The sequence below is a fragment of the Musca autumnalis genome, unplaced genomic scaffold, assembly GCF_047663935.1.
Source record: "Musca autumnalis isolate F117 unplaced genomic scaffold, ASM4766393v1 scaffold_3, whole genome shotgun sequence".
Taxonomy (NCBI): domain Eukaryota; kingdom Metazoa; phylum Arthropoda; class Insecta; order Diptera; family Muscidae; genus Musca; species Musca autumnalis.
In genome coordinates, this window is record NW_027411866.1 from 40,604,688 (window position 1) to 40,625,744 (window position 21,057).

At 33.8% G+C, this 21,057-nt stretch overlaps 2 protein-coding genes across 6 annotated transcripts in view; one reads left to right on the forward strand and one right to left on the reverse strand.

The window, feature by feature from the left end:
- Positions 1-21,057, reverse strand: part of PIG-K (Phosphatidylinositol glycan anchor biosynthesis class K) — a 478,228-nt gene that overhangs the window by 440,905 nt on the left and 16,266 nt on the right. The window lies entirely within an intron of this gene.
- The window catches only part of LOC141396711 (uncharacterized), a 253,927-nt gene that overhangs the window by 79,581 nt on the left and 153,289 nt on the right, over positions 1-21,057 (forward strand). Inside the window, exons 2-3 of one of the 5 annotated variants that reach the window (XM_073972348.1) lie at positions 5,626-5,750; positions 8,772-8,870. The exons of the other annotated variants lie outside the window; for them this stretch is intronic. The gene's annotated coding sequence lies outside the window, so the exon portion shown is untranslated. The remainder of the gene's footprint in view (positions 1-5,625; positions 5,751-8,771; positions 8,871-21,057) is intronic. 5 annotated transcript variants of the gene reach the window in all.

Sequence of the window (21,057 nt, forward strand, 5' to 3'; positions counted from 1 at the left end):
CCTACATGTAGCGACATCAAAACAAAAGAGTATACATTTCCAACATCTTTATATATAAAACTCAATTGTCGTTTGTTGGTAATTGAATCAGTTGAAAACGGCTGGAGCGATTTGGATAATTTTTTGTGGAAATGTTAGTCATAGTCCAGTTTAGGTTTTTATGCAAAGTTAAATTGACCACGCCCACTTTTCCGCCCACTTTTATAAATATGTTATATCTACGAAACTACTCAATAGATTTTCCTGAAATTTTCAGGGAACGTAGAGTGATGGCCCCCGGTTGAAATAGGCTACATATTTGGTTGAATTTCGGATCAGGCGGGGTACCTCCCCTATGCCCTATTTTTGTAAAAATGCAATATTTGCAACAAATACGAATGTATCGGTTTCGGAATTTATTTGCGAGTCAATGGCGATTGTGTCTCCAACCTTACGTACTTATTTTGGGACTTAAGATCCGCTCACTTTCTAATTAGGTTATATCTACAAAACTACTGAAGGGATTTTCAAGAAAATCGCGATTTGCCTAAACTTTTAAATCTTTATAAATACAAATCAAATGTCGTTCGTTGGTAATGATATCAGTTGAGAACGGCTGGACCGATTTCGATAATTTTGGGTTTTTATGCAAAGAAAATTTGACCACGGCCATTTTTACGCCAAATTTTTTCAATTTTCAATTTTTATCTTTTCTACAAAAACTATTGAACCGATTTTTCTGAAATTGCCAGAGAATGTACAGGGATGGCCCCCGCTTAAAATAGGCTACAAATTCAGTCGAATTTCGGAAGTGGCAGGGTACTTCTCATATACCCTACTTTTTTAAAAATTTTATATTTACAATAATTACGAATGTATCTATTTGGAAGTTAATTTGCGAGACAATTTTGGTTGTGTCTCCGACCTTACCCACTTTTTTAGGATCCAAAGACTTAACCACACCCACTGTTTAAAATATGTTACATCTACAAAACTACTGAAAATGTCAGGGAATGTACGGGCATATTTTCTTGAATTTTGAAGAGGACATATTTAAAAAAACGCCTTACCTTTATGAATAAAAATCAAATGCTGTCATAACCCAACTTAGGTTTTTTGGAAAGTAAAGTTTACCACGCCCCCGAAAACAGGTTACATATTTTATTGAATTCCAGAAGGGGCGGGGTAACTCCCCTTTGCGATATTTTTAAAAAAACGTTATATTTGCAAAAATTAGGCATGTATCGGATTAAAAATTGAAGGATTAATCTACAATCTAGGTACTTCTTTAGGGCCTATAGGCCCGACCACGCCTGTTTTTATATTAACAACTCCAATACTACCGAAGGGGTTTTTATAAAATTTGCAGCAACAGCTCAATGTTTGCCGTTGTTATGTATATTTTATGAATTTCGGAAGAGGTAGGGTACCTTTCCCATGCCTTTCTGTTAAACGCTATATGTATAAGCCAAACTTATAATTACATCGGTTTCAGCATACATTTTGGTAGGCAATGAAGTTGTGTGCACCCTAGGTACATATTTGGAGCCAAAATACCGGCCCAGGCCTACTCTTTTAATATGTTATATCTGACCACGCCCACTCTTTTCAAAACATTATTTTTCCAAAACTACTGAACCTAATTTTCAGAAAATTTTTAGGAATGTCCCGTGGTCCAAAGTGCTATATATATATTTGTAAACGAATTTCGGGGCCTATAATTTTATTATCGCTATATTTGCTAAACTTATGAGTGCATCGGGTTGTAAATTAGTTTTCGAGACAACGGTGGTTGCGCCCCCGATCAAGAAAAACTATGTATTTACAAATGTACTTAAATGGTGAGGTTCAACGGCCCATCAGCCATGAAAAGCTAAAACATATAAGTCTCAATAAGCGGGAGAATTCGATTTAACAGTTTTTTTTAACTTTTATAATTAGATCGCTTTAGGGTAAACACAGGGACATGGACGATAATAAATCCTAAAATTCACAAATTGACAAAGTCCGTAAGAGAAAAGAAAGTTTACAGACAAAATCTGTTGATAAATTTAAAATCCTTCTCGGTTTGACAATGGATCGAAGAAGTGAGGTAGAAAATACCTATTTTTGAATTGTCAAGCATAAAGTCGATAAAAAGTTGTCAGTAAAGCTCATTATGGCGGGCCAGCAACGCGGATCGGGGTCTGCTAGTTTTTGTTATAAAATTACAAAATTACAAATTAAATGTATGTAGGTTCACGAACTAGAAATTCTTAAAGAAGTGCTCTTGGAGTCCATGTCGAAATCTGAACGGTGATGAGAAGATAATAGAAAAGCTTTTGTAAGATGAACAAGTAAAAAAGCATTAAGTTCGGCCGGGCCGAACTTTTCATACCCTCCACCATAAAATATTCTGAACTAAAATGGAATAATTATTTTTCATTCCTGTCCCCAACTTTAAGTGGGTACATTAAAATGTCAGATAATGTACATAAAATGCTTCATTCGGGAGGCCCTTTTTTATGGTGCCTATATCTATGTATGTTGACAATTTTTGGTGGGCTAGAAATTGGGAGGGTGCCACCGTGGTGCAATGGTATGCACACCCGCCTTGCACACATAAGGTCTTGGGTTCGATTCCCCTGCCAGGCAACATCAAAACACTTTTAAACGGTGGCAAAATACCCTCAGTAATGTTGGCGACATTTCCTGAGTATTTCAGCCATGTAAAACTTCTCTACAAAAGTGGTGTCTTAGACACGCCGTTCGGACTCGGCGATAAACTGTAGGTCCCATATCATTGAGCTAATATGAATCGGGGTGCACTCATTGATATGAGAGAAGTCTCCCTTGTCCCTATGGGATGTTGTGGAACAATTATATATTATAGAAATTGGGAGGTACCATTATATAGGGGTTATAATAAAACATGGGCCTATGTTGACAGTTTTTGATGGGAGCCTTTAATGTCAAATAACCCCTAATTCAGTTAAAAATTTTAGCTATCATCCTCAAAATACCGAAAATCGGTACATAACGTGGGAACTTCAAATGTCATCAGTTCGTCCAAAAAATTAAGCTAAGGTACGGAAAATCGGGAGGTTTGTTTTGGGGCTATACCAAAACATGGACCTACGTTCGGTTAAACATTTTAAGTAAAATCCTCAAAGTACCGAAAATCGGGAAGTATCGTTATATTGGGGCTATGTTGAAAATTGTTGATGCAGATGTGTGGTGACCACTACAACCTTCAAATTTCAAATTACAGCTAGTTCTGTTAAAATTTGTGGCTAAAATTGCCAAATTACTGAAAATTGGGAGGTACCGTTACATGGGAGCTATATCCGAACATGGACCTATGTTGACAATTTTTTATGGAGAGGTGTTGTGACCACTAAGAACTTCAAATGTCAAATTACTGCTAGTTCAGTTTAACATTGTAGCTAAAATCATCAAATTATTGAAAATCGGGAGGTACCGTTATTTGGGGGCTTTCTTGACAATTTTTGGTGGAGAGGTGTGGTGACCACTAAGAATTTCAAATGTTCAAATTACAGATAATTCGGTTAAAACTTGTTGGTAAAATTCTCAAAATACCGAAAATCGGGAGGTACCCTTATATGGGGCTATACCAAAACATGGAACTATGTTCATAATTTTTTCGAATATAGGTTTTTTGGTCACTAAGAACCCTAAATATCAAATTATAGCTAATTCGGTCTCGAAATGTGACTTAAAACGCCAAAATACCTGAAATCGGGCGCTAACGTTATATGGGGGCTATTCCAAAACATGGACCTATGTCCACAAGTTTTGTTATAAAGGTTAATTGACATTTAAGAACCCTAAATGTCAAATTATAGCTACATCGGTCTGAAAATGTATCTAAAACGTCAAAATACCGTAAATCGGGGGGTACCGTTATATGGGGCTATACCAAAACGTGGACCGTGGACATATAATATATATGTTATATAAGTCTATTTACACTTAAGAACCCAAAATGTCAAATTATAGCTACATCGGTCTGAAAATGTATCTAAAACGTCAAAATACCGTAAATCGGGGGGTACCGTTATATGAGGCTATACCAAAACGTGGACCTATGTCCACAAGTTTTGTTATAAAGGTTAACTGACATTTAAGAACCCTAAATGTCAAATTATAGCTACATCGGTCTGAAAATGTATCTAAAACGTCAAAATACCGTAAATCGGGGGGTACCGTTATATGGGGCTATTCCAAAACGTGGACCTATGTCCACAACTTTTGTTATATAAGTTTATTGGCACTTAAGAACCCTAAATGTCAAATTATAGCTGAATCGGTCTGAAAATGTAGCTAAAAACGTAAAAATACCGTAAATCGGGGGGTACCGTTATATGGGGGCTATACCAAAACGTGGTCCAATGTCCACAACTTTTGTTATATAAGTTTATTGATACTTAAGAACCCTAAATGTCAAATTATAGCTAAATCGGTCTGAAAATGTAGCTAAAAGCGTCAAAATACCGTAAATCGGGGGGTACCGTTATATGGGGGCTATACCAAAACGTGGACCTATGTTCACAACTTTTGTTATATAAGTTTATTGATACTTAGGAACCCTAAATGTCAAATTATAGCTAAATCGGTCTGAAAATGTAGCAAAAAACGTCAAAATACCATAAATCGGGGGGTACCGTTATATGGGGGCTATACCAAAACGTGGACCGATATAGCCTATCATCGAACTTGACCTGCCTGCAAACAAAGTACGCATCTTCCCAAAATGTCAGCGTCCTATCTCCATTTTTGTGGATGCTAGAGTGATTACCACAGACGGACGGACGGACGTGCACAGATCGACTCAGAATTTTACCCTGATCAAGAATATATATACTTTATAGGGTCGCAAATGAGTATTTCAATGCGTTACAAACGGAAAAACAAACTTAATATACCCTCCATACTATGGTGGAGGGTATAAAAAAACTCAGTGGCTGAGAGTGGACGAAGTAAACACTGTTGCGGTGCAGCGCCGGTGATTAAATTTAAATTTTGGGTTTAAACTTTATGCTGATAAATTAGTTCTAGTTATTTCATGAATTAGTTTGAATTAATAAAGAGTTTGGTTTGTCATGAAAATCATATTTCAATACAGAATTTTCCATTTTCCAAACAAGACATGAAAATTACATGTCAAAGGGTTGGTGAAAATGACATGTCAAAGCATTGGTCAAAATGACATGCTTAGGATCCGACAATGAATGTCATCTTATGGTGGTCACGCTCATATAAAATTCATGAGTGAAAATGCTTAAAAGATGACATGCCAGATCACTTGCACCCATGATTCAATAGCATCCTTGCCATCGAACATTTTGCTGGGTATCTTCTAAGCAGCCTAGAGCAGGAGGAAACGCGTTTTCCTGTTTTAAAGAGTTTTTACACTTCAAACACTATAACCTAACCATTTGTTAACTGCTTTTAAATAAATATAGCTTATTCGAAAGATATTAGTCGCCCATTTGCCGTTATAAAATGAAAAATAGTACATCAGAACATCTGCAAAAAAAGAAAAAAATATATCAAAATGAATGCAAGGTTTTTATTTTCACTCGAACATAAATTTTAAAGAAAATGTATACCATGATATTTATTTATTTTACTTTTTATTTTTAGGTATGGTCGTGAAGATGAAGGAGTTATGGGTTTGCGTTCTTGCAATGAGGCTGTAATGTCGTTGTATCAGATGAAATTAAATTATGAAGTTAATTAATAATGAAATTAAGAACCAGCCATTGCAGGTAACTTACCTTGATTTCTGAATTTAAATATAATAACATCTAAAACAGCTTATTATTTTATAACATTGTATCGGACTTCTTCTGAAATCCATAAAAAATTAACCAGAAACCTTAAAAACGCATTGCAAATATTTAATTCCTTTTTTATTAAAAACCATTCGTTTTTGTTCAATTAAAATAACTGATTTCCGTAATTGGTAGTATGTTGTAATGACAACACTGAACACTTACGCATGGCCGAGAGTAATTTAATCTGACTGATGACACAAATAATATTTATATTTTATACCCTCCACCATAGTATGGAGGGTATATTAAGTTTGTTTTTCCGTTTGTAACGCATTAAAATAATCATTTGCGACCATAAAAGTATATATATTCTTGATCAGGATGAAATTCTGAGTCGATACACAGAAAAAAATGTTAGTCATTTGATAAAAAAATTCAAATATTCAATAAAAAATTTATCGATTCTCCGGCGATAAAAAAATTGTCATATTAACAAAATTCGATAAAATTGTTTAATCACAATATAGAAATACAGGTTGATAAAATAAAATTGTAATATTGATTTAAATATTTATCGATTTTTTATTTTTTTAAACTGATAAAATATTTCACATATTGACAAAAATATTTATCAAAATATTCCACATTTTGCTTGAAATAAACAAAATATTTTCTTGATTAAAAAAATTGTTAAATGCATTTTTTCCAATCGATAAAGAAATAGTCATATTTACAATTATTTTGTTTTTTTTTTTTTTTTGTTAAAAATAAACCCAAAAGCCACAAAAAAGATACATACACACATTTGTAAATGGTGGTGGTTATTTATTTAATTGAAATGCCAAGTACAAAAGCAACAATAGCCGCATAGGTACATAAACAATAATAGATGGAAGAAAGAAAAACGGAATGGAATAATTAATAACAGAAGTAAATAATTATTTAGTGGCACACTTTAATTTTAATAAAAGAAAACAAATAAATCACTTTTAAATATAAAATACAGGGAACATCGTTGAACGTTCTCGTTGTGAAATAAAACACATTCTTATGCCACATTAAAAGTCATCAGCGGAAAATGGGTATCTGTAATGTGAGAAATAGTACATCCATACATATTTCAAATACATAAAATGTTTTCATGTTATTACCAATACCACATGCGATTGTTTCTTAGTCCAAAAAAAAATATTTTTATTATCGTTTTTCATATTCGTGAATTCAATTATAAAATGTATTGGCCATTTAATTTACTTAAAAAGCACCTTTAGTTTAAAAAAACACACAAACACAGATTTATTTCTACACTACCGATCTACATACAACGACTGCTTTAAAGAAAATAAAATAAGCCAAACTGATGGTTAAAATACCACCAAACAGAAAAAAAACATAAGAACTCGTTTTTTTCTTTCCCTCTTCGTTTGTTAGGTTCATAAAAATCAGCAACAAAAAAACAGAAACTTATTGCATATATACAAGCCTTCTCCCCAGCACAAATAAATAAACAAGCCAAATGCCACAAAAACGCACATCCCTCCATGCTGCAACAATTCCATCACCATGCTTTGAAATATGCATAGCGACTCACATCTCAAGAAAAAAACAAAGCACATTGTTGTAGCGCTCTCTTTATGCCATAAAAAAGTTGTTTCTCTCGCTCTTGAGAGCGAGAACATGCGACAAACGTTGAAAACCATTTTAACTACAGAAATTTGTTAATAACCATAAACCATTGAAATTTCAATAAATTATTTGTATGAAATCGTTTATTGATCGCTTTCTAGTAACATTTTCATGTTTGATAAAGATTTTCCTATTATAATCGTAATATTTTATCGCCATTCGACAAAAATATGGTGATAAAAAGCTTTTAATCAAAATTTCCGGGGTGGCTTTTTTTTTGTGTATAGCTATGCCCGTCTGTCCGTCTGTTATAATCACTCTAGCGGCTTCAATATCTGAGCTAGAAAGCTACATTTTTGCAACCGAGAGTCTTTTTCCATAGGCAGGTCAAGTTCGAAGATGGTCTATATCGGTCCACTTTTTGGTATAGCTAAAATGTAACGGCACTCAAGATTTTCGGTATTTTTGGGCGTCTAACATTTGATGTTCCTTGTGGTCACAAAATATCTCCACTAAAAATCGTTAACATACGTACACGTTTCGGTATAGCCTCCATATAACGGTACCTCCGGATTTACGGTATTATGAAGGTTTTGGCAAAATTTTTTTGACCGTACTACCTGTAATTCAACATTTAAGGTTCCCAGTTGTCACAAAACCTCTCCACCAAAAGTTTTTGACATAGGTCCTTGTTTTGTTATAGCCCCCATGTAACGGTACCTCCCGATTTTCGGTATCTTGAGGGTTTTAGCAAATTTTTTAACCGAGCTACCTGTAATTTTACATTTCAGGTGTTTTGAGGGTTTTAGCAAAATTTTTTGACCGAGTTATCCGTAACTTGACGTTTGAGGTTCCCAGATCTCCACCAAATTGTCAACATAGATCCATTTTCGGTATAGCCCCATATAACGGTACCTCCCAATTATTGGTATTTAGAGGATTTTAGCAAACTTTTTCATAGAACTATCTGCAATTTGACGTTTCCGTTATAAAGAGGGCGTACCTCCCAATTATTGGCATTTTGAGGATTTTATCAAATTTTTGATATAACTATCTGCAATTTGACGTTTAAGGCTTCCAGTTGTCACAAAAACTATTCTACCAACGATTTTCAACATAGATGCATGTTTCGTTATAGCCCCCATATAACAATACGTTCCGTATTATAGATATTTTTTTATTTGTTTTCTGACTTTATAGACATTTTGGTTGCCGTGGTCTCCAAATATCTCTATTTAAAATTGTGGACATGAAGGAAAGTGAACTAATATGTACTTCATGGTGGAGGGTATAAAAATTTCGGCCCGGCCGAACTTAACGCTTTTTACATGTTTTTTTATAATTTGTAATTATAAAAATTGTTTTTCACAATTAACTGTTTTTTAGTTTTATCCAATTTCCAGTAAGCTTTATTCAAGCGCTAACGGCCGTATCACTACTATGGTGCACTTAGTGGTACCAGCTATGATGTGCGTTGTTTAATTGGTAAGTTAATATTTAAACTGTATTTGTATTGTTGGACCGCATAATGTTTATGTTATGTGCTTATTCCAGTTAATGTAAATTTTTTGTTGCTTCAAATATTTGAAACCCAACAACATTTTTAGTTCCTTGAAGTGCAGCAAAGAGGATGTTTTTGGCATATCCGAAATTAGTGATCTCAAGTTGGTTATTAAGTCAACATAACAAAAACTCTAAAAAATCAATTTTCCTATAATGAGTATTGGGAAATTCGTCCTATCTATAACATTCTTTGGTGATTCAACGCCCAGGGAAAAAATGAAATTAACTGAGTTTGGGAAATTCAAATTGGAAGCATTATTACACATATTTAAATATTCTTCAATTATTTCAAATTCCAAAACAATATACAACCTCTTCCGTAATTACATTTCTATCATTGTTCTCTTTTCCATTCTGCGGCGTTCACGAGTCTAGACCATAAAAAATTGTAAAACCATTTCCAACATATCCTTTTTCCATATATTACCAAGTTTTTATTGCCCTTTTGCAAATGTACCATTGAATACCAGCTCTTTAGGTGGAAAGAGGAGAATTTTTTCTGCTTGAGTTTTTTTATGCCACAAGTTGTTTTTTTAAGGTCCTTCCACACAGACACAGCTGTTGTTCTTACTTCCGCTATGTTGTTTGCTGGTTGTGGTGTTTGTCTAGACCTCATAAATGTTGTAGGAAACGAAATACATGTAAAAATGAACTGCGAATAAAAAACCACGACGGCAACAAACAAAACATATTCTCCTTTGATTGTTTTTCACTTGCGGTAGTAATGTGAAGAGCTCTTGTTGTTGGTTCCACTTTTTTATGACGTTTAGAGTTTATATTTTTAAAGAGTATTTTGTTACACCTGAGTTTTGGAATTGGAAGGATATTAGGTAGTTAAATTTTATTGCAAATTATGACTTCTATAATAGCGGAAAATTTTATGATTCATAGTATTTTGAACACTTCCGATAAGTTTTCAGATTATGGCTTCGGCCACTTTTTCTGGGCTTTGATGGCTAGTCATTTAGTGAATCACTCATCAGCTAAAAATTTTAAAGATATTGATATTTTTGAGCATTTAGTATTCTCATGGAAGAAATTTTCTACAACGCAGTCTTGTCTAGCAACTTCGCACCAACGCACAGTGGTCGAAAGCACTGATCTAGCGGCGCGGAATTAATAACTTGCAAACGTATTGAGATACGTCACTGAAATTTGGCACAAACACAGCTTGTACCTGTGGGTAATAATGGGCCACATGAACAATATCGGCTGATGTTTTGGTATAGCCCCCATATAACGGTACCTTAAGATTTTTGGTATTTTGAGGATTAAAGCCACAATTTCGTAGCAAATTACCTGTAATTTGGTACTTAGGGTTCCTAGTGGTCAAAAAATAATTTCACCAAAAATTATGGACATAGGTGCACGTTTTGATATAGCCCCCATGTAACCGTACCTCCCAATTTAAGGTATTTTGAATATCATGACCACATTTTTAAACCAACTTGGCTGTAATTTTGCATTCCGTGTTCTCACTGCGTATAAAATCTTCTTACAAAACATTTTCAATACGGATTTATGTTTCGATGTAGCCCCTTCTATGGTACCCCCGATTCGTTGAATTTTTACTTGTTATCCCATATTTAATAACATATTTAGCTATAATATGGTATTATAGTGTCTCCGGGGGTAGAAATCCTGCTTGCAAACATTTCTAATGATAGGTCCATATTTTGATATAGCTCACATACAAATGCCCAGCTAAATTAGGATTAATTTCAAGCAAAATCACATATTTTAAAAGTGCGGTAATCACAAGATTTGCAGATATTTTTAGCCCTAATGTGGTGATTCCGTATCTAGAGAGTCCAATTTCATTCCCCAAAAAATAGTCGAACCTAAGTTCGGCTAATTTTACAAGATGCACTCTATGGAACAAGCGCGTACAACCCATAAAAACACTAAAAAATTGGATTTTTTGAAAATTTATTTATACGTAAGTACCTCCAGACCCCAAACTAATTTTTATAATTTAAATCTCACCCTCTGCTATTAATTGAATATAAATCTTGTCCAGTTTCATTACGAATTTATTTAACATTTAAACAAATATGAAGTTAATTTTTTGCAAAATTTTTTTAAAATCTGATGCAACAAAAACTCTTGTATTTGATAGTGAATAACTGAGTGAATATTTACAACAACAAAAAAGAAAAAACAAAATCTTTGTCTGCAAAGTATCTATAATCGATACAATGGAAAATATTTCGCAATTTTATAGTTCGATTTTTTGACTTTTGCGCCGCTAGATCAGTGGTTTCGACCAGTGTGCGGCGAAGGGAATTATCAATTGGCTTCTCAGTTTTTGAGATGATGCCTTTTTAGCGAAAAACCGAACTCTTTAAGTGTCTAGTATTCCCATATGAATGAGAATCACACTCACTTTTCGGCTTTTCCAAAGAAACACCAAAATCAAAATATTCTGCAACATGTCAACATGTATCAACTAAGAATTCATCGAATTCTGTGAGTTGAAAATAACATCACCACAGTTGCCTATGAGGTAATTGTTGGAATTTTGTTTTTAACAAATTTCCTTTTGCGCGTGCCTCCGCTGTTTTTTGTTTGTTTAGTTTATTGTTGAAGATTCAATCTCATTTGATTGCTTGAGTGGAGTATTCCCCCATTGGCTCAACTTCATTTATTACCCTCTATTACAGAGAGTAATGTTTTTCAAAACGAACTGACAGTGTTGCAAAATTTTAATGATCGCTACCAATATCATGATTTCATCATAAAAATAGTTTTTCACATTTTACTGTTTTTTATTTTTATCCAATTTTTAGAAAGCTTTATTCACATTGCCCCTAACGGCCGAAGCACTACTATGGTGCACTTAGTGGTACCAGCTATGATGTTTAATTGGTAAGTTAATATTTAACCTACATTTGTATTGTTGGACCGCATAATGTTTATGTTATGTTCTTATTTCAGTTAATGTAAATTTTTTGTTGCTTCAAATATTTGAAACCCAACAACATTTTTAGTTCCTTGAAGTGCAGCAAAGAGGATGTGATCTCAAGTTGGTTATTAAGTCAACATAACAAAAACACCAAAAAATCAATTTTCAAATAATGAGTATTGGGAAATTCGTCCTAGATGGGTGCGAAATGGAAAAAAACATCAATATCTATAACATTCTTTGGTGATGCGTGACTCACTGATTGACTGGTCTTCAACGCCCTGGAAAAAATTTAAATTAACTGAGTTTGGGAAATTCAAATTGGAAGCACACGAAATCGGAAAATAAAAAGGACTGTTTTATTCGTTATAGCAACAAATCTTTTTTATATTATAGTAACTTCTACTCTGCTAACAATTCAATTCAATTATTCAAATTCCAAAACAATATACAACCTCTTCCGTAATTACATTTCTATCATTGTTCTCTTTCCCATTTGTGGCGTTCATGAGCCTGGATTATAAAAAAATTGTAAAACCATTTCCACCATATCCTTTTTCCATATATTACCAAGTTTTTATTGTCCTTTTATTGTCAAATGTACCATTGAATACCAGCTAATTAGGTGGAAAGAGGAGAATTTTTTCTGCTTGAGTTTTTTATGCCACAAGGTGGGAATTGTTTTTACAGTGTTTTATTTAACTTGCTTTGGTCCGTTTATTTCAAATCTGGTAACTCATTTTTAACACAGTTGCAATTGACCAATCGAACTGAAACTTTGCACACTTTTCAGACTTATATGGAATCAAAACCAATATTGGTCCATTTTATAGCGTTTTAACGGTATTTTATTTAAATTGCATTTCAAATCTGGTAACTCTATTTTGACACAGCTGCAGTTGACCAATCGAACTGAAACTTTGCACACTTTTCAGATTTGGATGACAATACATGAATATGGGCCCAATTTTTCCTACAGCACCCATAAAGCGGTACCACCGGATTTCAGGTATTTTGAGGATGTTATCTTCATTTTTGGCCGAATTAGCTGTCATTTGGCATTTCCAATGATACAGACATTTCCCCACCAAAAATTGTGAACATAGAGGTTTTGGTATAGCCCCCTTATAGCGGCACCACCCGATTTCAAGTATTATGAGAATTTTAACTTCATTGTGAGGCCGAATTGGCTGTAACTTGGCATTTGGAGTCCTAAATGGTACAGAAACTTCTCCACAAAAAATTGTTGACTTAGGTCCAGGTTTTGATATAGTGGTACCACCCGATTTTAACTGTTTTAAGAATTTTGTCTTCATTTTTAGCCAGAATTGGCTGTAACTTGGCATTTGGCATTTGGAGTCCCCAAAAATTATGGACATAAGTCCAGGTTTTGGTATAGCCTTTATATAACGGTACTACACGATTTCAGGCATTTTAAAGTTTGTATCTAAATTTTCGGCCTAAATTGACTATAATTTTGTTCTCAGTGGTCAAAAAAATGTATTTACTAAAAAGTTACAGATAAAATATAATTTAAAAAAAATAAGTTTCAGTGTTTTATTTAGAAATGCACTTAAAACAAGGAAATAATTTGTCGCTTAGCCTCAATAAATATATTCTTTTTCATAATGGAATCTCTCAAATAAAACGCATTCATTTAAATTGTAAATGGTGGCAAAATTAAACGGCAAGCCTTATTATTTGAGAGATTCCATCATAAGAAAGAATATATTTATTGAGGCTAAGCCATAAATTATTTCTAGTTTAAAGTGCATTTCTAAATAAAACACTGAAACTCAATTTTTTTAAATTATATTTGTTTAAGATCCTTCCACACAGACACAGCTGTTGTTCTTACTTCCGCTATGTTTTTTTGCTTGTTGTGGTGTTTGCCCAGACCTCATAAATGTTGTACGAAACGAAATAATGTAAAAATGAACTGTGAATAAAAAACCACGATGGCAACAAACATAACATATTCTCTTTTATTGTTTTTCACTTCCGGTAGTAATGTGAGGAGCTCTTGTTGTTGTTTCCAATATTTTATGATGTTTAGAGTTTATATTTTTAAAGAGTTTTTTGTTACACCTGAGCTTTGGAATTGGAAGGATATTACGTAGTTGAAGTTTATTGCAAATGATGACTTCTATAATAGCGGACAATGATCTATGAAAAATGGTATCTTATGAGGAAATTTAGTTTTATGTTGTCAATAAAAGGACGTGTATGCCATATGATTATTGTTTAATACATAAAGTTCTAAACTACTCTGCAGTGTCGTCTCCCAGCAAAAAATTGCCTCCAAAGAGGTAGTTAAATCATATGTACAAGTGATTTGGAAGTGCATCAAATTATGCATTTTCACTCATGATTTTTACAAGAGCGTGACTACTGAAAGATGCACTCCATTGCACTGCATTTTAACTGACCCTCTGGCACTGTATTTTAACTGACCCTTGGCATTGCATTTTAACTAACCCTTTGGGGTAGAATAGGATGAAGTCCAAAGCACGTGCTTTGATACATTCTGCGGAATGTGTGCAAGCTATTACAAAATATCACAGAACATATAAAATGCATTTATTATTTGTGTAAAACAAAAATATTAAGAACTTTATTACATTAACACAAATTATGAAAATTTTCCATTGAATTCAATCACAACCATGCGTGTTTCCTCCGCTCTCCATTTAATCCAAGCTGAACTGTTCTTGCTTCATCTGCTAATGCTTGATTTACATTTACGAAATCCACTCGATTTCAACTGTAAAATCCATAGGTTAAACGTCAAATGAAATCCAATGGATTTAAGATGAGATTTCGTTTGACGTTTGAGCTATGGAATTGACAGTTGAAATGGAGTGGATTTCGTAAATGTAAACTTAGCATAAATGGGTTTGATATTGTCTTCCCATCACCAGTTAAGATTTCGACATGTACTCCAACAGCACTCCATTGGGAAATTTTCTTACCGAAAAAATGTTCGCAAATTAAATATATATATACTAGTGGAACCGGCGAACTTCGTCTCGCAAGGTACATTGAAGTTGATTATTTGCCTTGCAATTCATTTACTGTCATCGCTATTGCGAGACGAATTTGAAATGAAATTACTTAAATTCGAATACATTTTATATTTGTTGTTATATATGAAGTCTTTTTATATCTTCAAGCACAATGGAGGGTTTAATTAAGGTTGTATTCAGTTTGTAACACTTCGAAATATTCTTCGGAGACTGTATTAGAAGTATATATTATTGATCAGCATAAAATTCTTAGTCGATATAACCTGTTGAAATCAAGAAACAGCTCGCAGAGCTTTTATTTTGGTACAGAAGTTTATATTGCTCCTAGGATGTTGATATAACCCATTTGCAAGGCTATATCGATCCATGTTTTGATATAGCACTCATAGAACGTCACCTCCCGATTTTACGTGTTTTTAAGGGTTTTAGTCACATTTTCTCACCGAACTGGCTCAAAAATTCCATATTTAGTCTTGGATCTACGTAATGTTTCCCCATATTTTTTAGTATAGATCCACGTTTTGATATAGCCCCATAGAAGATACCTCCCGATTTTCAGTATTTTGAAGATTTTAGCCATATTATGCTACCGAAATGACTGAAGTTTGGTATTTAGTATTCGATATGGGTAATAATTCATACCGAGAATTGTAGGTATAGGTAGTGTACTCTTTAATATAGGCCACATAGAAGAGGAACATTCGATTTTGAAGCTTTTGGAAACATTATTCATTTTAATACCCTCCACCATAAGATGTTTGCCATTCCGTTCATTCATTCATTACAACACTAATTTTTGTCTGAGAATAAAGTATATACATATGTATATTATTGATCATCATACACTTCTAATTAGCTTTAATCTCACATTTAAAGTTTCCAGTGGTCAGAAAACTCCACGAAAAATGTTTGGCATACATCCCCATTTCGGTATCCCCCAAACATAACAGTACATCCTGATATAAATTGCTATTTAAGGAGGCTAGTGTTTAAAAAAACTTATCGGCAAACATTTTAGACATTGGTCCCTATTTTCTTCTGGTTGTCAGATTGGAAGGTACAACCATGCCGATCGATGTGATTTTTTAAAAGATTTTTCTACTGTAGTGACGGTAACTTGGTATTTCGGATTCTCAATGGGTAGAAAACCTCGACACAGAAAACGATCAATATAGGTTCATATTTTTGTATATATCCCAATTGAAGGAACCACCAGTTTTTATGACCTTTGAAGGTTGTACGCGCATCGTCCAAATGGAATGAACGTAACATGGTTTTTCGGATTCAGAATGCGTAGATAATATTGATGTCTCATTCGTATTAAACCTGGTTTAAAAGAAAGTTAGCAGTTAGCATATTCCACGGCTTCTGGGAATAAACCGTAGAGTTTAGTATTTTCAAAATCGTTCCGTTTTACTAAGGTACAACTCGTGGTGGTGGGTATAAAAAATTGGGCCCAGCCAACTTGGTTCTTTTGGTTTAAAGTTCACAATGAAGAGAATTTGAGGCAAGCATTGATCTAATCAAAAGATTTGGAAACTGATGTACATTGGACGGTTTTCTCAAAAACATCCGATCACAGAATCGGCATATCTTCAACCAACCTTTTGCATTTATTATCTGTCTTCATAACCACCTCGGGTTCGCATCTCGTTATTCATATTAAATATGGATCCCTTGATTACTCACGAACTCTATGCAATGATGTGAATAATGCAAGTTGTTGAGTTGATGAAAATAAGAATGTGGGTATGTGGGGTCGATGACAACTAACACAACAATCAATTTTGAGTTACATAAACGGCCAGTTAATGTCAGTTTCAATCTGCGTTCTTCACTAATATTAACTTCGAAGTCATTTGAAAACATCCGTTATATTCTGCCAGCGTTCCAGCGTACTTCCAAAAATAATAATCCAGAGAATAGTAACATCAATTGAAGCTGCTAATAACCTCTTAAAATTAAGACCAAACTCACGTCTTTTAAATTATTTTTCGCAAAGAATTGTTTGAATAAAATGAAAACTGACATTTATTAAATAAAATAAAACAATTCTAAAAAACTTTTAAAAATTGACATAGAGATCTTTTAAAAAGTCGATAGCATGTGGTGCATACACCATTTTCACCAAAAAAACTGTAAAAAAGTGACACGATATACTCCGAACGCAAAAGCTCTAGAGAAATGTGTGGAAAAATCGGCATTCTTCAAAAAATATTTTTGCAAATTTTTCGCAGATTTTCGCGATTTTTTTACGTTTTATCCTTTTCTGCCATGAGACCATTCCGAATTGGACCGAATTGTCAAAATCTGTTCAGCCGTTCTTAAGTTATAAGCGTAGTAACTAACATCATTCTTTTTTATATATATAGACTAGCTGACCCGGTCCGCGTTGCTGGCCCGTTTTTAGTTTTCCGTGTAAACATTTATAACCCATCTACATATTTATATATCTACACCTTTTCACATTCAATTCGAATCATTTTAGTTGTAATTCGAGAATTCCATTTTTAATTCGTAAAATTTTATTTGTAATTCGATAATTGCAATTGTAATTCGAAACATTTCAATTGTAATTCGAATTATTCCATTTGTAATTCGAATTTATTGTAATTTGAATTAATATATTTGTAATTCGAATTATTCCCTTTGTAGTTCGACTTATATTACTTGTAATTCGAACTATTTTATTTGTAATCCGAATTATTCCATTTGTTCCTTTTTGTTCCTTTCCTTTTTATAAATGGAATAATTTTATTAATGGAATAATTCGAATTACAAATGGAACAATTTGAATTACAAATAGAATAATCGAATTACGAATGAAATGTTGCGATTTTCGAACCGAATTGACGTAACTATGCATTCCTCTTGAAACTTCATAAAATAAAATTTTTAGCAAAACTCTCATGTAATTGTATCTCCAGATTTAATATAGAAAATTCTTTAATTATACCCTCCACCATAAGATGAAGGGTATAACTAACTTTTTGTTTCCCTTTCTAACACTTCGATTTTTTTTTGATCAGAATAAAAAATGGCTAATGTAGCGATGTTCTAAAGCTGAAATCAAGATACAGCCCACAATATTTAACATTGAACTTTGTAATAAATTTCTCCTAGGATGTTTGGTATTGAAAATGGGTTATACCGGTCCACGTTTTGATATAAACCCCATGGAACTGTACCACCCGATTTTCGGTATTCGCCATTAAATGGGATTTAGTCTTCCTTGGGGTATAAGCATTCGCATTCTGTGTCCAGTTTTTTAAAAAGCACCCGATGTTGGGTATTTGCAAGATTTTAGCCAAATTATTAAACTAAAATGGCTATAATTTGGTTTGTTGGGGGTTATAAATACTTCTGCAGAGTATTGTCGCTACAGGTCCACTTTTTGATTAAGCTCCCATAGAACGATACCTCATGAATTTCTATAGTAAAGAGGTTTTGCCTAATTTTCCCACCGAAATGGTTGTTGTTGGTCTCCGTCGGGGGTCGTAAACATACCTGCAGAGACTTGTCGGTATAAGTCAACGTTCTGATATAGGTACCATAGAACAGTTTGAGGTTTCCCACCGTCATGGCTATAATTTGGTATTTAGTCCCTACGTTCTGCATTACCAGTAAGCTGAATAATAATGGGTTACTTCTCAAAATTTTTAAAAGGAAAAATTACCCTGACCCGGTTCCGCGTTGCTGGCCCGTCGTTTTGCATTTCCATGTAAGCATTATCAACAATTAATCTATCTAATATTGATACCTCTAGATTTTCGAACCGAATTGACGATATGTCGATGTTTTGGTATAACCCTCATACAATGGTATCTCCAGATGTAGAATAGAAAGTTACTTAAATTATAGCTTCCACCATACGATGTTTAAGCGTATAATTAACTTTGTGATTCTGCAACACATCGGAATATTCGTCGGAGAACCTATAAAGTATGTATACATTTGTGATCAACATAAAAAACAAGTCGATATAACGATATCCGTCTGTCTATCTGTTGAAATCAAGATACATCTTGCGATATTTAACATAGAACTCTTCAAATTGGTACAGAAGTTTCTATTTATTACTCGTAGCATGTTTGGTATTGAATAGTTATTATATCAGCTCACATTTTGATATAGCCGCCATACCACTGACCGCCCCATTTGCAGTATTTTCAAGGTTTTAACAGCATTATCTTACCGAAATGACAATAATTTGGCATTTAGTCTCCCTTGGAGGTGTACAATATTTCTGTAATAAATTATCGACATAGGTCCACGTTTTGATAGAGCTACTCTAAAATGGTACCTCCCGAGTTTCGTTATTTTGAAGGTTTTAGTCTCGTAATCCCACAGAAATGACTATTAAGTGTTCAGTGTGGCTATAAAATATAGAATATTCGGTACAGGTCCATGTTTTGTAAATAGTCATCGCTAGATTTCTAATTTCGGTATTTGTTTGTATATAGCCACATTATTCATACGAAATGGCTATAATTGGTACTTAGTCTCCCTTGGGGGTATAAAACATTTCTGCAGAGAATTATTGGCATAGGTCCACCTTCTAATACATCTACCATAGGACTGTACCTCCCGAGTTTCAATATTTTTGAGTCTTTACAGTCATTATTCCACCGAAAAGGCTACAATTTGGTGTTTAGTCTCCGTTATGGGTATAAAACATTACCAGTAGAAGTTGTTATGTGGCCTCCATTGAACGACACCTTCCGGTTCTCGGTATTTCCAAGGTTTTAGCGGCATTATTCAACATTGTTTGGTATGTAGTCTCCTTTAGAGGTATCAAATATTTTAGCGGATAATTGTCGGTAAAATTCACGTTTCCATATAGCCCCATAAAACGATACCTACCGATTTTTGGGGCCTTTTTTTTCAACCGAAATGTCTGAAACCTGATTTCAATATAATTTATGCTGGTGGGTAACGTCGTTTTTACTTGTTGATAGCAAAGTGCTGTTTCATTGATCACGTTATTATTTTACACTTTTAAACATGAAACATCGGTGATTCATAAAAAATGACTTCAAAATGCTAGATGAATTTATCAAGACTCTGCTGTATTTCAAGTCCTAAAGTTAATCTTCACGGCGTGTTTGCTGCCCCCTTATTAAATTAGTGAATCTGATCAGAAAGAATAAAGTTTTCAAAAATTGGACGCAATCGCGATATTCTGATTCAAAAAAACCATTATTGACAGATGCCGCAATTGTTTTTACTAATACGTCGCGATTTGTTAAAACCTGTTATGGGAGAGGTCCACCATCCCCTCCATTTTCTGTATTCTACCACCTTATGAACCTGCACACACGGAAGTCTAATTTAGAACATCATGTCAGTCTTAAAGAATTTATATACATTTAGATAGATCATAGCATAGTTTACCCGTCGTTTTAGTGACCACTTCACATTTTTAGACGTTTCAGTTATTTAACCATCTTTGAAATTACGTTTTGCCTTATTTCTCAATCAATTTTTTTGGAATTTCGATCGCGCAGCATTTTACATTATCGAGGTTGTACTGTATTCCAAAATGTGGGTTGATCGCGCTTTCCCACTTATTGAAGCCAGTGTTTATAGCGTTTGCGTAGTCACGCTTACTAAAATTAAGGATATTATCTATAATAATACATTTTTGAAAATTTGGGCTGACCGCGATGTTCCACTTCCGAGATGACCATTCAGGATCGAGGCAGTATTTACCATAGTATTGCAAGTAATTTTTAAACAATACGTTCAAAAATATCCTTAATTTCAAGTTTTCTTAAAAAATGTTGTGGGGGAGGTACGCTGGTCACTCCACTGAACAGTATGAAAAATAGCTAAAAACCTATTCTCAGACCAAGAAACTCCACATACAAAATTTCATCGAATTCGGTCCAGCCGTTTCGGAGGAGTTTAATTTCGAACATCATGGCAGACTCGAAGAATTTTATATATATACTAGCTGACCCGGTCCGCGTTGCTGGCCCGTTTTTAGTTTTCCGTGTAAACATTTATAACCCATCTACATACATATTTATATATCTACACCTTTTCAGATTCGATTCGAATCATTTTAGTTGTAACTCGAGAATTCCATTTTTAATTCGTAACATTTCAATTGTAATTCGGATTATTCCATTTTTTAATTCGAATTTATCTATTTGTTATTTGAATTATTATATTT